The sequence below is a fragment of the Triticum urartu genome, chromosome 5 (genome assembly GCF_003073215.2).
Source record: "Triticum urartu cultivar G1812 chromosome 5, Tu2.1, whole genome shotgun sequence".
NCBI classification, from domain to species: domain Eukaryota; kingdom Viridiplantae; phylum Streptophyta; class Magnoliopsida; order Poales; family Poaceae; genus Triticum; species Triticum urartu.
In genome coordinates, this window is record NC_053026.1 from 478,725,659 (window position 1) to 478,740,016 (window position 14,358).

A 14,358-nucleotide genomic window follows, 5' to 3' on the forward strand; every position below is an offset into this window, starting at 1 on the left:
TGGGTTGGTTGCCAAAATGGCCTTTATTTCTTCCAATCCGGCTGTGGCAGCGTCCGTCCACTCGAAGTGTTCGGTGCGCCGAAGGAGGCGATAAAGGGGTAAAGCCTTTTCTCCTAAGCGGGAGATAAAGCGGCTTAGAGCCGCCACGCATCCAGTTAACTTTTGGATTTGTTTGAGGTCTGTTGGGGTAGCCAACTGTGACAAAGCTCGGATTTTGGCCGGATTAGCTTCAATACCTCTACTGGAGACAATGAAACCCAGGAGCTTTCCGGCTGGTACGATCGAACAGCATTTTCCGGATTGAGCTTGATGTCGTATGTTCGGAGGTTGTCGAAATGTGAAGCCTCAAGTCGTCTATCAAGAAGTCGACGTGTTTGGTTTTGACGACCACATCGTCTACGTATGCCTCTACTTTTGCCGATTTGTTTCTTCCAGACATGTCTGAATCATGCGCTGAATGTTGCGCCGGCGTTCTTGAGCCCAAAAGGCATTATGTTAACACAGAAGGGACCATATGTGTGATGAATGCCGTTTGCGGCTTGGTCGGACTCCGCCATCTTGATTTGGTGGTAACCGGAGTATGCGTCGAGGAAACACAATGACTCGTGTCCTGCGGTAGCATCATAATTTGATCGATGCGGGGGAGGGGGAAGGGATCCTTTGGGCAAGCTTTATTGAGGTCCTTGAAATCGACACAAAGGCGCCAGGATTTATCCTTCTTTGGTACCATCACCAGGTTTGCTAGCCAGTCCGGGTGTTTTATTTCTCTGATGAATCCGGCCTCCAATAACTTGGCTAGTTCCTCTCCCATGGCCTGTCTCTTAGGTTCGGAGAAACGCCGAAGAGCTTGCTTGACCGGCTTGAATCCCTTTAGGATATTGAGGCTATGCTCGGCCAGCCTGCGTGGGATTCCTGGCATGTCTGAGGGATGCCAGGCGAATATGTCCCAATTCTCGCGCAGGAACTCTCGTAGTGCGGCGTCCACGGCGGGGTTTAACTGTGCCCCGATGGAGGCTGTTTTTGTAGGGTCCGTTGGGTGGACTTGGAATTTGACTATTTCATCCGCTGGTTTAAAAGAGGTGGACTTGGATCTCTTATCGAGTATCATGTCGTCCCTGTCCACTGTGGAGCGTAGCGTGGTTAATTCCTCGGCCGAGAGGGCTTCGGATAATGCCTCGAGGGCCAGTGCGGCTGTTTTGTTTTCGGCGGAGTGCTGTGTCCGGATCACTAGCGAGGGTGATGATTCCGTTGGGCCCGGGCATTTTGAGCTTCATGTACCCATAATGGGGTACGGCTTGGAAGATCGTGAACGCCTCACGTCCTAAAAGGGCGTGGTATCCACTGCTGAACGGGGCCACTTGAAATGTAATTTCTTCGGACCTATAGTTCTCTGGCGTACCGAATACCACATCTAGTGTGATTTTCCCAGCGCATCATGCCTCCCGACTGGGTATGATTCCCCTGAAGGTTGTGCTACTTTGCTCAATGCGGTTCCAGTCTATTTCCATTTTTTGAAGAGTTTCCTCATAGATGAGGTTTAATCCGCTGCCGCCGTCCATGAGTACTTTGGTGAGTCGAAAGCCGTCCACAATTGGACTGAGGGGACCAGTGCGGCTGTTTGGTTTGGCGCGGAGTGCTGTGTCCGGATCACTAGAAGGTGATGATTCCGTTGGGCCCGGGCAATTTTGAGCTTCATGTACCCATAATGGGGTACGGCTTGGAAGATCGTGAACGCCTCACGTCCTAAAAGGGCATGGTATCCACTGCTGAACGGGGCCACTTGAAATGTAATTTCTTCGGACCTATAGTTCTCTGGCGTACCGAATACCACATCTAGTGTGATTTTCCCAGCGCATCGTGCCTCCCGACTGGGTATGATTCCCCTGAAGGTTGTGCTACTTTGCTCAATGCGGTTCCAGTCTATTTCCATTTTTTGAAGAGTTTCCTCATAGATGAGGTTTAATCCGCTGCCGCCGTCCATGAGTACTTTGGTGAGTCGAAAGCCGTCCACAATTGGACTGAGGACCAGTGCGGCTGGTGCTCGGGCTGTTCGGAATTTAGGTTCGTCACTGGCATTGAAGGTAATAGCCGTGTCACTCCATGGATTTATTGCTGCTACGTGGCAGATTTCGGCCATGCTGCGGAGTGTTCGCTTGCGCCTATTATTTGACGCGAAGGTCTCAAAGACTGTTAACACCGTATTGTTATCCACGGGATGGTGCTCTGTGGCATTTGGGATAAGAAGATCCTCACCACTTTTGGCCACCTGCCGGAGTATCCAACATGCTCTAAGGCTGTGCGTTGGTATTGTATCCGCTGTACTATGAATTTTGTAGGGTCCGTTAAGCCATCCCTCCAGTACGGTTCCATGCCATGTAGAGGGTTTTTGTTTCTTTGCAACTAGCTCGGGTGTCTTATGATAGTGCACCCTTTTACTTCGGACTGGGTGTATATTCGGAGCCGGATTATCCCAAAATTTCGTTTCGGTTTTCCAGGCGCTTTCCATTGCATAGTACTTTCGTACTATGGACGCCAAGTCAGCGAAGCGTGATATGTCACGGCGACTTAAGGCGTTAAGGATTCCCTTGTCCGTGCAATTATTGCAGAAAAGTGAGATTGCATCTTCCTCGCGACAGTCCTTAACCGTTCATCACAAGGAGGAATCTGGCCCAATAATGATGTACTGTTTCATGGGGCTCTTGCCTGATGTGGGAAAGATCATTTATGTCTGGGTGGGTGGGTGGATTTGAGTCCGAACCCCTACCCGATCTGAGACCCAGGGGCCGAGGAGTTTCCAATCTTGGAAGTTCGGGTTCCGGAGTGTTGCCCGATAAGTCTGGCCCGCTGCCTGATTCTAGGTTCAGGGCTTGGGTGATGTCCTCCCGTAAGCGGGTATCCGGCTCGGAGAGCTCAGGAATCCGGACATAGTTAGTCCTCAAAATAGAGGAAGAGTTGCCGCATTGTTCCTCCACCACCGCAACATGATGGGTGACCGATGGAGAGTTAATCTCCCTTTGATCGGGTTTAAGCCCAATCCGATCATAGTCCGTAGCGACTCCCAAGGCGGCGATGCGATCCAAGAGTTCGTTTAGGGAAGAGAGCTCCATTGGATCCATCTGCTCGGCGATTCCGAGCCGACGTGGAGGCTGTTTTTGATGACCCGAGAAGTCATCGTCGGTGCAGCGGCCGAACAGGCAGTCATGACGAAACTGCCTAGCCGGAGAGTTTGGCCGACAGCCAGAGCTCCCCCGGCGGTAATGTTGTTTTTAACAATGAGATGAGGCATCCTTCCTTACGGCGACGTCACAGAGGAACTCTCAATGAAAGCACCAATGTCGGTGTCAAAACCGGCGGATCTCGGGTAGGGGGTCCCGAACTGTGCGTCTAAGGCGGATGGTAACAGGAGGCAGGGGACACGATGTTTTACCCAGGTTCGGGCCCTCTTGATGGAGGTAAAACCCTACGTCCTGCTTGATTTATTCTTGATGATACGAGTATTACAAGAGTTGATCTACCACGAGATCGGAGAGGCTAAACCCTAGAAGCTAGCCTATGGTATGATTGTCTGTTGTCCTACGGACTAAAACCCTCCAGTTTATATAGACACCGGAGGGGGCTAGGGTTACACAAGGTCGGTTACAAAGGAGGAGATATCCATATCCGTACTGCCTAGCTTGCCTTCCACGCCAAGTAGAGTTCCATCCGGACACGAGACGAAGTCTTCAATCTTGTATCTTCATAGTCCAACAGTCCGGCCAAAGGATATAATCCGGCTGTCCGGATACCCCCTAATCCAGGACTCCCTCAGAGACATATTCATCCTACGCCTCCCACAGATTGATAAACCTTAGGTCATCCACTTGAGGGAAATTTGCTACTGTCCTACAAACCTCTGCACTTGGAGGCCCAACAACGTCTACAAGAAGAAGGTTGTGTAGTAGACATCAAGCTCTTTTCTGGCGCCGTTGCCGGGGAGGTTAGTGCTTGAAGGTATATCTTTAGATCTTGCAATCGAATCTTTTTTTTCTTGTTTTATCACTAGTTTAGTTTATAAAAGAAAACTACAAAAAATGGAATTGAGGGTACCTCATATGCTTCATCTTTTTAATATCTTTCATGAAAATAAGGATTCCGATAATTGTGCCAAAGTGTTAGAAGAAGAATGCATTAGAATGTTTGTCACTAAATCTTTGAATGATGAGCATGATTGCAATGTTATTAGTATGAACTCTTTGAATATCCATAGTACTAATGATGATTGCACTAGTCATGATGAAAATGTCTCTTATAAGCATGTCAACTTTTGTGGAATACATAGAGCTTGCAAGCACACACCAAATAGGGAAGATAGATTTTGCAAGAGGCATAAGTATTTGGAAACTAAATGGTTGCAAGAAAGGCTAGATGATTGTGCTGAAAGATTCAATATTTATCGCCATCCTTGTGAACTTTGCAATGAACATGGTCATTTAAAGCTCCAATGCTATTTGTTTCATGATCAAATCGTGTCCAAAAATTGTGATAACTTGATTACCCTTGAGCATCATAAAGAGCTTAGTCTTCTTTTGGGGTATGAAGAAATGAAACGTATAACTGAGGGTATTCCAAAATTTAATCTTGATAGATTTCTTGATTTTGATCTAGAAGAAATTTTTATGTATTGTGCGGCGAATTGCATTGAGAATCCTTATATTGCCAATTACATAAAGTCTAGAAAACAAATAGAAGATGAAGAGAATACTAATGAAAGGGAAGCGACTTCCCAAAACCCTCATATTATTTCTTATGATGAATCAGGTAACGAGGAGGAGCCTCCTATTCAGCCAATCTCATTAATAAGGAGCTCCGAAAAGAGGATTAAACCCACACATGATGTGAAGAAGAAAAAGAAAAGACGGAGAAGCAAAAAAAATGTATCCCTCCCAAATGATGTTGCTCCTATTACTCATTGTGATGATGATAATTGTTATACTATTGGTGCTATCCATACTATTAATGATGAGAGTGATTATGCTTATGATATGAAAAGGCCCAAGCTTGGGGATGCTATGTTTGATGAGAATGACATGTTTGAGAATGTATTTGCTGCAATTAATGTTTGTCCCAAGCTTGGGGATGCTACGTTTAATGATATGATATTTTTAGTCTCCCAAGTTTTGATGAGCAAATTTATTATGATGATAGCATGCCTCCTATTTATGATGGTTATATTGATGAAAGTGGGTTTGGAAGAGTGTCAACTTTAGGAAGTAATGATCCCACTATTTTGGAGGATGTTGAATCTTATTTTGACAATTATGAAAGTGGATTTGGAGAGGTCATGACTTTATTTAGTAATGATTCCACTATCTTGGAAGAGGTTTCAATTGATTATGATGAGAACAAAGTTGCTACTTATGATGATTATTGTGATGACACTTATGCTATAAAAAGTAGTGATGATTATATTTATAAAACTTGTCATGATTATGATTACCCTTTTTCTGAACATTACTCTTTAATGTGGAAACAATTTATAGTATTCGAGTCTCTTATGATACTCCCACTATTCCGAATGAGAAGAATTTTGCTTATGTGGAGAGTAATAAAATTTCTATGCTTGTAGATCATGAAAAGAATGCTTTAGTGCTGTTATATTGTTGAATTCATTCATGATGTACTGAAAATTATTATGAGGGAGGAATATATGCTTGTAGGAATTGCAATAATATCAAGTTTCCTCTCTATGTGCTTAAAGTTTTAAAGTTATGCTTGTTTTGCCTTCCTATGCTAGTTGATTATTGTTCCCACAAGTTGTTTGATCACAAAATCCCTATGCATAGGAAGTGGGTTAGACTTAAATGTGCTAGTCATATTCTTCATGATGCTCTATTTATATTTCAATTCTTATCTTTTATGTGAGCATCATTGAAATCATCATGCCTAGCTAGGGGCGTTAAACGATAGCGCTTGTTGGGAGGCAACCCAATTTTAGTTTTGTTCTTTGCTTTTTGTTCCTGTTTAGTAATAAATAATTTATCTAGCCTATGTTTATATGTGGTTTTATGTTTTAATTAGTGTTTGTGCCAAGTAGAACCTTTGGGAAGACTTGGGGAAAGTCTTTGTGATCTTGCTGTAAAAAACAGAAACTTTAGCGCTCACGAGTTTTACTGCCATTGTTTACTGGAGAGTGCGATTAGGTTGATTCTTTTTGAAGATGATTAATAGACAAATGCCTCACGTCCACCAATTTATTTCAGAATTTTTTGGGTTATAGAAGTATACGTTTGATACAGATTACTACAGACTGTTCTGTTTTTGACAGATTCTATTTTCATTGTGTTGTTTGCTTATTTTGATGAATCTATGAGTAGTATCGGAGGGTATGAACCATAGAGAAGTTGGAATACAGTAGATATTACACCAATATGAATTTTGAATGAGTTCACAACAGTACCTAAGTGGTGATTTATTTTCTTATGCTAACGGAGCTTACGAGTTTTCTGTTAAGTTTTGTGTTGTGAAGTTTTCAAGTTTTGGGTAAAGATTCGACGGACTATGGAATAAGGAGTGGAAAGAGACTAAGCTTGGGGATGCCCAAGGCATCCCAAGGTAATATTCAAGGACAACCAAGAGCCTAATCTTGGGGATGCCCCGGAAGGCATCCCCTCTTTCGTCTTCGTTCATCGGTAACTTTACTTGGAGCTATATTTTTATTCACCACATGATATGTGTTTTGCTTGGAGCGTCATTTTATTTTATTTTGTTTTGCTTGCTGTTTGAATAAAATAACAAGATCTGAAATTCTTAAATGTTAGAGAGTCTTCATATAGTTACATAATTATTCGACTACTCATTGATCTTCACTTATATCTTTTGGAGTAGTTTGTCATTTGCTCTAGTGCTTCACTTATATCTTTTAGAGCACGGGTGGTTTTATTTTATAGAAATAATTGATCTCTCATGCTTCACTTATATCATTTTGAGTGTCTTTTAGAACAGCATGGTAATTTACTTTGGTTATAAATTTTAAATGCTAAGAGATGTTGGATGCTTGATAGTTGTTTTGAGATATAAATGTGGTAATATTAGAGGTGTGCTAGTTGAGTAATTGTGAAATTGATGAATACTTGTGTTGAAGTTGGCAAGTCCTGTAGCATGCACGTATGGTAAACGTTGTGTGACAAATTTGAAGCATGGGGTGTTCTTTGATTGCTTTCCTTATGAGTGGCGGTTGGGGACGAGCGATGGTCTTTTCCTACCAATCTATCCCCCTAGGAGCATGCGCGTAGTGCTTGGTTTGATGACTTGTAGATTTTTGCAATAAGTATGTGAGTTCTTTATGACTAATGTTGTCCATGGATTATACACCCTCTCCCCCTTCCATCATTTCTAGCCTCTTCGGTACCGTGCATTGCCCTTTCTCACCTTGAGAGTTGGTGCAAACTTCGCCGGTGCATCCAAACCCCATGATATGATACGCTCTATCACACATAAGCCTCCTTATATCTTCCTCAAAAAGCCACCATACCTAGCTATTATGGCATTACCATAGCCATTACGAGATATATTGCCATGCAACTTTCCACCGTTCCATTTATTATGACACGCATCATCATTGTAATATTGCTTTGCATGATCATGTAGTTGACATCATATTTGTGGCAAAGCCACCATGCTTAATTTTTCATACATGTCACTCTTGATTCATCGCAATCCCGGTACACCACCGGAGGCATTCACATAGAGTCATTTTTTGTTCTAAGTATCGAGTTGTAATTCTTGAGTTGTAAGTAAATAAAAGTGTGATGATCATCATTAGAGCATTGTCCCATGTGAGGAAAGGATGATGGAGACTATGCTTCCCCCACAAGTCGGGATGAGACTCCGGACGAAGAAAAGAGGCCATAAAAAGAAGAAGCCCAAATAAAAAAATGAGAGAAAAAGAGAGATGGGACAATGTTACTATCCTTTTTCCACACTTGTGCTTCAAAGTAGACATGATTGAGGGAGTCCTGGATTAGGGGGTCTCCGGACAGCCGGACTATATCCTTTGGCCAGACTGTTGGACTATGAAGATACAAGATTGAAGACTTCGTCTCGTGTCCGGATGGGACTCTACTTGGCGTGGAAGGCAAGCTAGGCAGTACAGATATGGATATCTCCTCCTTTGTAACCGACCTTGTGTAACCCTAACCCCCTCCGGTGTCTATATAAACCGGAGGGTTTTAGTCCGTAGGACAACATACAATCATACCATAGGCTAGCTTCTAGGGTTTAGCCTCTCCGATCTCGTGGTAGATCAACTCTTGTAATACTCATATCATCAAGAATAAATCAAGAAGGATGTAGGTTTTACCTCCATCAAGAGGGCCCGAACCTGGGTAAACATCGTGTCCCCTGCCTCCTGTTACCATCCGCCTTAGACACACAGTTCGGGACCCCCTACCCGAGATCCGCCGGTTTTGACACCGACATTGGTGCTTTCATTGAGAGTTCCACTTGTGCCGTCACCGTAAGGCTTGATGGCTCCTTCGATCATCGCTAGCGATGTGGTCCAGGGTGAGGCTTTCCTCCCCGGACAGATCTTCATATTCGGCGGCTTTGCACTGCGGGCCAATTCGCTTGGCCTCTGGAGCAGATTGAGAGCTACGCCCCTGGCCATCAGGTCAGATTTGGAAACTTGAACTACACGGCCGACATCCGCGGAGACTTGATCTTCGACGGATTCGAGCCCATGTCGGACGCGCACAGTCCTGACGAGCATGACGTAACTCTGCCGTCGGACAATGTTCGGGAGATCGCATCCGCAACTACTCCGTCCATCAATCCGGAGCAAGTCGCGCCATCCGAGAGCGGAGGGATGGACCCCGCCATGGAGGCCGCACTCTCAGTGGCGTAGAGCCGGATACTGACTTCACCCCTTACGAGAGCCGTGTCGCCGAACCACTGGATTCATCTCCGGCCACGGACTCCGAGCCGCTCATCATCCGTGCCCGTCGAGTCCGACTGGGCGCCGATCATGGAGTTCACCTCCGCGGATATCTTTCAGCACTCACCTTTCGAGATGTGCTAAATTCATTAAGGTCTCTCTCCCTGTCAGGAGACCTTGGCCGAACTATGTCCGGCTAGAATGGGATGCAGACGACGAAGAAATTCGCTGCCCACCCACCACCCACTTAGTAGCCACTGTCGACGACTTAACTGACATGCTCGACTTCGACTCCGAAGACTTCGATGGTATGGACGACGAAGCCGGAGACGAACAGGATCCACCACCCTCGGGGCACTGGACCGCCACCTCATCATATGATATATACATGGTGGGACACCCCCAAAGAAGCCAATGGCGATGAGACAACGGAGGATGACCCCTCCAAGAAGCAACCCAAGCGCCGACGTCAGCGGCGCCGCTCTAAGTCCCGCCACAGCAAGAGCAGTGATACCGGCACAGGAGATAATAACACTCCGGATAGCGCCAAAGACAACAACAATCCCCTCCAGCACGGTGTAGAGCTAGAGGACGAACAAGCTAGCCCTCCAGAGCAGGTAGCAGATGGAGAACCGGAGAGGACAATTACATGCCTCTCTCCGAAGACGAGGCGAGCCTCGGCGACGACGAGTTTATCGTGCCTGAGGACCCCGTCGAGCAAGAGCGCTTCAAGCGTCGGCTTATGGCCACGGCAAATAGCCTAAAGAAACATCAACAGCTTCAAGCTGATCAAGACTTGCTAGCAGACAGGTGGACCGAAGTCCTTGCTGAAGGAAATATCCTAGAGGCAATAATAGTTATTTTATTTATATCATTTCTTAATAAATTTTTATTATTCATGCTAGAATTGTATTAACCAGAAACATAATACTTGTGTGAATACATAGACAAACAAGTCACTAGTATGCCTCTACTTGACTAGCTCGTTAATCGAAGATGGTTATGTTTCCTAACCATAGAACATGTGTTGTCATTTGATTAACGGGATCACATTATTAGGAGAATGATGTGATTGACATGACCCATTCCATTAGCTTAGCACCCGATCGTTTAGTATGTTGCTATTGCTTTCTTCATGACTTATACATGTTCCTATGACTATGAGATTATGCAACTCCCGTTTGCCGGAGGAACACTTTGTGTGCTACCAAACGTCACAACGTAACTGGTGATTATAAAGGAGCTCTACAGGTGTCTCCAAAGGTACATGTTGGGTTGGCGTATTTCGAGATTAGGATTTGTCACTCCGATTGTCGGAGAGGTATCTCTGGGCCCACTCGGTAATGCACATCACTATAAGCCTTGCAAGCATTGCAACTAATGAGTTAGTTTCAGGATGATGTATTACGGAACGAGTAAAGAGATTTTCCGGTAACGAGATTGAACTAGGTATTGAGATACCGACGATCGAATCTCGGGCAAGTAACATACCGATGACAAAGGGAACAACGTATGTTGTTATGCGGTCTGACCGATAAAGATCTTCGTAGAATATGTAGGAGCCAATATGAGCATCCAGGTTCCGCTATTGTTATTTTGACTGGAGACGTGTCTCGGTCATGTCTACATTGTTCTCGAACCCGTAGGGTCCGCACGCTTAAGGTTTCGATGACAGTTATATTATGAGTTTATGACTTTTGATGTACCGAAGGAGTTCGGAGTCCCGGATGAGATCGGGGACATGACGAGGAGTCTCGAAATGGTCGAGACGTAAAGATCGATATATTGGACGACTATATTCGGACATCGGAAAGGTTCCGAGTGATTCGGGTATTTTTCGGAGTACCGGAGAGTTACGGGAATTCGCCGGGGAGTATATGGGCCTTATTGGGCCATACGGGAATAGAGGAGAGAGGCCAAAAGGAAGGAGGCCTGCGCCCCCCCTCTGGTCCGAATTGGACAAGGGGCGCAGCCCCCTTTTCCTTCTTCCTCTCCCCCTCTTTCCCCTTCTCCTACTCCAACAAGGAAGGAGGGAGTCCTACTCCCGGTGGGGAGTAGGACTCCCCCTTTGGCTGGCCGCCCCCTTCCTAGGCCGGCCGCCTCCCCCTCTCTCCTTTATATACAGGGCAGGGGGCACCCCATGACACACAAGTTGATCTTCATGATCGTTCTTAGCCGTGTGCGGTGCCCCCTCCACCATATTCACCTCGGTCATATGGTAGCGGTGCTTAGGCGAAGCCCTGCGACAGTAGAACATCAAGATCGTCACCACGCCGTCGTGCTGACGGAACTCCTCCCCGACGCTTTGCTGGATCGGAGCCCGGGGATCGTCATCGAGCTGAACGTGTGCTAGAACTCGGAGGTGTCGTAGTTTCGGTGCTTGATCGGTCGGGCCGCGGAGACGTACGACTACATCAACCAAACGCTTCCGTTGTCGATCTACAAGGGTACGTAGATCACACTCTCCCCTCTCGTGCTATGCATCACCGTGATCTTGCGTGTGCGTAGGAAAATTTTTTTGAAATTACTACGTTACCCAACAGTGGCATCCGAGCCTAGGTTTTATATGTTGATGTTATATGACGAGTAGAACACAAGTGAGTTGTGGGCGATATAAGTCATACTGCTTACCAGCATGTCATACTTTGGTTCGGCGGTATTGTTGGACGAAGCGGCCCGGACCGACATTACGCGTACGCTTACGCGAGACCGGTTCTCCCGACGTGCTTTGCACATAGGTGGCTTGCGGGTGACAATTTCTCCAACTTTAGTTGAACCAAGTGTGGCTACGCCCGGTCCTTGCGAAGGTTAAAACAGCACCGACTTGACAAACTATCATTGTGGTTTTGATGCGTAGGTAAGATTGGTTCTTGCTTAAGCCCGTAGCAGCCACGTAAAACTACAACAACAAAGTAGAGACGTCTAACTTGTTTTTGCAGGGCATGTTGTGATGTGATATGGTCAAGACATGATGCTAAATTTTATTGTATGAGATGATCATGTTTTGTAACCGAGTTATCGGCAACTGGCAGGAGCCATATGGTTGTCGCTTTATTGTATGCAATGCAATCGCGCTGTAATGCTTTACTTTATCACTAAGCGGTAGCGATAGTCGTGGAAGCATACGATTGGCGAGACGACAACGATGCTACGATGGAGATCAAGGTGTCGCGCCGGTGACGATGGTGATCATGACGGTGCTTCGAAGATGGAGATCACAAGCACAAGATTGATGGTGGCATATCATATCACTTATATTGATTGCATGTGATGTTTATCTTTTATGCATCTTATCTTGCTTTGATTGACGGTAGCATTATAAGATGATCTCTCACTAATTATCAAGAAGTGTTCTCCCTGAGTATGCACCGTTGCGAAAGTTCTTCGTGCTGAGACACCACGTGATGATCGGGTGTGATAGGCTCTACGTTCAAATACAACGGGTGCAAAACAGTTGCACACGCGGAATACTCAGGTTATACTTGACGAGCCAAGCATATACAGATATGGCCTCGGAACACGGAGACCGAAAGGTCGAGCGTGAATCATATAGTAGATATGATCAACATAGCGATGTTCACCAATGAAACTACTCCATCTCACGTGATGATCGGACATGGTTTAGGTTGATTTGGATCACGTAATCACTTAGAGGATTAGAGGGATGTCTATCTAAGTGGGAGTTCTTAAGTAATATGATTAATTGAACTTAAATTTATCATGAACTTAGTTCCTGGTAGTATTTCGCAAATTATGTTGTAGATCAATAGCTCGCGTTGTTGCTTCCATGTGTTTATTTTGATATGTTCCTAGAGAAAATTGTGTTGAAAGATGTTAGTAGCAATGATGCGGATTGGATCCGTGATATGAGGTTTATCCTCATTGCTGCATAGAATAATTATGTCCTTGATGCACTGCTAGGTGACGGACCTATTGCAGGAGCAGATGCAGACGTTATGAACGTTTGGCTAGCTCAATATGGTGACTACTTGATAGTTTAGTGCACTATGCTTAATGGCTTAGAATCCGGGCTTCAAAGACGTTTTGAACGTCATGGAGCATATGAGATGTTCCAGGAGTTGAAGTTAATATTTCAAGCAAAATACCCCCGAGTTGAGAGATATGAAGTCTCCAACAAGTTCTATAGCTAAAAGATGGAGGAGAATCGCTCAACTAGTGAGCATGTGCTCAGATTGTCTGAGGTACTACAATCACTTGAATCAAGTGGGAGTTAATCTTCTAGATAAGATAGTGATTGACAGAATTCTCTAGTCACCATCACCAAGTTAGTAGAACTTCGTGATGAACTATGATACGCAAGGGATAACGGAAACGATTCCCAAGCTCTTCGTAATGCGGAAATTGACGAAGGTAGAAATCGAGAAAAACATCAAGTGTTGATGGTAGACAAGACCACTAGTTTCAAGAAAAGGGCAGAGGGAAGAAGGGGAACTTCAAGAAGAACAGCAAGCAAGTTGCTGCTCAAGTGAAGAAGCCCAAGTCTGGTCCTAAGCCTGAGACTAAGTGTTTCTACTGCAAAGGGACTGGTCACTGGAAGCGGAACTACCCCAAGTGATTGGCAGATAAGAAGGATGGCAAAGTGAACATAAAGTATATTTGATATACATGTATTGATGTGTACTTTACTAGTGTTTATAGCAACCCCTCAGTATTTGATACTAGTTCAGTTGCTAAGATTAGTAACTCGAAACGGGAGTTGCAGAATAAACAGAGACTAGTTAAGGGTGAAAGGATGATGTGTGTTGGAAGTGGTTCCAAGATTGATATGATCATCATCGCACACTCCCTATACTTTCGGATTAGTGTGTTGAACCTCAATAAGTGTTATTTGGTGTTTGCGTTGCATGAATATGTGATTGATCATGTTTATTGTAATACGTGGTATTCATTTAAGTAAGAGAATAAATTGTTGTTCTGTTTACATGAATAAAACCTTATATGGTTACACACCCAATGAAAATAGTTCGTTGGATCTCGATCGTAGTGATACACATAATCATAATATTGAAACCAAAAGATGCAAAGTTAATAATGATAGTGCAACTTATTTGTAGCACTGCCGTTTAGGTCATATTGGTGTAAAGCGCATGAAGAAACTCCATGCTGATGGGATTTTGGAATCACTTGATTATGAATCACTTGATGCTTGCGAACCATGCCTCATGGGCAAGATGACTAAGACTCCGTTCTCTCGGAGCGAGCAACTGACTTATTGGAAATAATACATACTGATGTATGCGGTCCGATGAGTGTTAAGGCTCACGCAAGTATTGTTATTTTCTGAAACTTCACAGAATGATTTGAGCAAATATGGGTATATCTACTTGATGAAACATAAGTCTGAAACATTTGAAAAGTTCAAAGAATTTCAGAGTGAAGTGGAAAATCATCGTGACAAGAAAATAAAGTTTCTACGATCTGATCGC